Below are 3645 nucleotides of genomic sequence, written 5' to 3'. Positions count from 1 at the left end.
ACTTCACCCGAAAACCATTCCAACCCGAGAACAACAACATCCACATTTCTTTCTTCTAAATTCATAAATTACACCAACATTCCGCACGTTAACAACATTAACCTCAATGATAAGAAACTATAATAAAATCGCATTACCTTCTCCAACAACCTACAAACGATTACAACTTCAATTTGAATTACGAAACCATCATTTTCATTAGGGAATCCATGCAACAACAACCAAAACATTAAACAAAATTAGTTCATCTCATCCTATCAAGACACCACATATACACGGCCACATACCAACATCCATATTTTCATGAATTTCATCCATTTCCACTTACTACAACATGCACAAACCCTCTATAACACATGAAAAGAGGATTAAAACTTACCTTCTTCACTTAGTTCTTCAACATAGCTTGAGTTGAGAATTGTAAAGATGAATGGTTTTCTTGCTCTAACAATTACTCCATGTTGTTTAGGACCTTCCAATGAGTTGAAAACCTAGAAGAATTAATCTTTTTGATGGCTATTTTTGGACCTCCATTTTTCTCCCCTTGGCCGAATATGGCCTTCATCCTTTCTCCATGGTTCTTCAATTTTCTAGAGTATGAAAAATGATGAAGATGACTTAACTTGTCATCTTTTATTTCCATATAAATTAACACATGTGGCCCTATGGCCCACACACTCTTGGCCGGCCACCTTAGCCCCCTCAAGAATTATTTTCTTCACTTCTAGCCCTACAATTGTGAGAGTAATCACATGCACCCTTCATAGCTTGGACTAGTCAAATTTGGCTAACCAAGGGTGGGTCCCACACCATGTCACACGGCCAAACTTGGCCATTTCATGAAAATTTAATAACTTTTCATAATTCACTTTTCACCCCAAATTTTTCTTAATATTCCATGCCCATGAAATCATAAGCAACTTATGCCTTAAAATAAAATCGGGTGTCAAAAATCTCAACTTCGTATCCCGAAATAGTCTTGTCCCTAACTTATCGTGGTTATCTCGGATTGTCCCAATGTACAAAATACGGGATATAACAAAATAGTGCCTGTAAGCGACATTCAAGTCACTAAAAGATTGACCTATGAAGAAGTTCCTGTTGCTATACTAGATAGACAAGTGCGGAAGCTTAGAAATAAAGAGGTCGCTTCGGTGAAAGTCCTATGGAGGAATGATAACAAAGCGGAGATGATGTGGGAAGCAGAAGAAGCTATGAAGATTAAATATCCGCATCTATTCCCACCCCCCAATGGAGACCCAAGGTGAAACATTAGTGCCCCCAGGTATGGAATGTTTTACTTTATTACTTCCGGGTCATGTGTGACCGTATTTCTTATTGTTGATGTTGTAGCCCTGTGTGGCGATGTTATTTTGGGTTGCTGTGACAGGATGGTAGTACCAAATTACAGTGGAAACTCTGGCAAAATTTTTGTAGGATTTCTGAGAGTTTAACATTCGAGCACGAATGTTCTTAAGGGGGGATAATGTTACACCTCGGTAATTCTGTGATGTTACGTTGTGAATGGACTAATGTCGATCAAGGCGGACAAGAGGCCTTCACGACTACAAGAGAGTGATTGGCAGCTTTAATGTATATACGATAAGATTCTTAAGTCATGGGGCTTGGCGAAACTAGGCTCGTCATGGAAGCGAAGTATAAGTTATGTTTGGGAAAGGATTTCATAGGTGTCGAACTAACGAATGTTTAGCGAGGATTTAAGGACGAGTTATAATGTCCGTTAGATTGTTAAGGAGGTGTCGCACAAGTACCAAGAAGGTTCCATAAGTATTCGAGATCAAACGAAGCAACGAGAACGAAATCAAAAAAACTGGGGATTATACGGCCGTATATACGGACCGTATATTTTATACGGCCCGTAGATCTGGCCGTAGAACCCTTCCGTGCTGAAGGGTGATTTTTCTGGAGATTCTGGAAGAAACATACGGTCCAATATACGGACCGTATAAATTGTACGGACCGTATATTGAACCGTATATTTCGGGTCGGGTCCGAACTTAAATTTTATATATACACGATTCTCTCTTCTTTTTCTCATTTCTCACTTCTCTAATCTTCCAAAAACCTCTAGAACCCTCTCCCTAACACATCAATACATATTGAAGAAGGGGAAAACAAAGATTAGTGGAATCAAGGGTGTAAATGCTTTCGAAAGATTGATAGAGGTTGAAAATCTCCTTGGTAGTCGTTGCAGTTCTTCTCAAGTGGAATATTTTTATCCAAAGACCATCTCTACATAATCAAGGTGAGTAATACAATTATTTCATGTTAGTAAGGGTGTTGAGTAGTTGAAGAACTTGAATTAGAAACAAGTATTGGATATGAACTTAAGTATACAAATAGTAGTATGTTGGCTAGAAGGGGTAGTTGAATTGTGATACATGGTATGATACAAGTATAATTTTAGTATAAATGGTGTTAATGATGTCGAGGAAGTATTATGTGAACGATATACGCGAAGTGGCATTATAGTTATAGTTATGGTGGATTTCGAAAATGAGTTTGGGAATTGAATGATGTTTAACTTGAGGGAATTTGCGTATTATGATATTATGGACGTCGTTGTATTGTTCGGGAGCTGTTTTGTTAAATGAAGGGAAGTTGTCGAAACAGACGAAATGCTGCCCAATTTTTGTTAGCCTTATCTGCTTTTGTTTAACGTAAGTATGCCCTCAACAATCTAACTTTTGTACGAATCCCTTTGTATGTAGAATTGTAAGTCGGAAGGAAAGCTTTTAGTCGACGTCGTTAAGGAGATACAAGGTATGTGAGGCTATCCCTTTTCCCTTTCAAAGGCATGACCCCTATATGTTGATTCCATATATGTCATTCTCTATATTTCTACTCCCAGAAATGCCAAAAGTTTACAGTTCCTGGAGAATCTTACGATGACTCCAATTCGAAATATTTTCAAGCTTAACATTCTAAATGACTTCATGACGTGACTGAGTGGGCTATAAAGCGTATGGCCACTGCTCGTGTCTAAGTGAGCTATATTACATATGGCCCCAGGTTATAAAGCATATGGCCTCGCCCATGTCCGAGTGAGTCATATTACATATGGCCGTAGGTTACGTCATGGATCACCCAGACACGATCTAATGATAACGATGACATCATAATGTACTCGGAGGTTTACGACCTTATGTCACTCCGAGAGAGCGCACTTTTATTTGGGCTCTCATGCATGCTACGTATATGATATGTATATATATATATATATATATATATATATATATATATATATATATATATATATATATATATGGGGAAAGAGAGGCGCTATAGACGCATAGCCACCGATCATTGGCATATATATATCATCCCGGACGCGGGCTATATGGGTATTGGATCGGGCCGTATGTTCGACAATATATTGATATATGGATGAGCCGCACGTTCCGCAGCAATTCATGATATGATATTTACGCGTATGCATGCGGCTCCGCCCTTAAAAGGCGCGATTGCGGCACCTTCTCATCTTTACTTTATTTTCTTGTTCTTCTACTACTTTATGATGCATGCCTTACATACTCAGTACATTGTTCGTACTGACATCTTTCTCTTTTGGATGTTGTGCCCATGCCCACAGGTAGACAGGGAGACGACCCAGCCTCTAGAGGG

The sequence above is a fragment of the Lycium ferocissimum genome, chromosome 2 (assembly GCF_029784015.1).
Source record: "Lycium ferocissimum isolate CSIRO_LF1 chromosome 2, AGI_CSIRO_Lferr_CH_V1, whole genome shotgun sequence".
In the NCBI taxonomy this organism is placed as follows: domain Eukaryota; kingdom Viridiplantae; phylum Streptophyta; class Magnoliopsida; order Solanales; family Solanaceae; genus Lycium; species Lycium ferocissimum.
The sequence above is the reverse complement of the archived record's forward strand: the minus strand, read 5'-3'. Positions refer to the sequence as shown.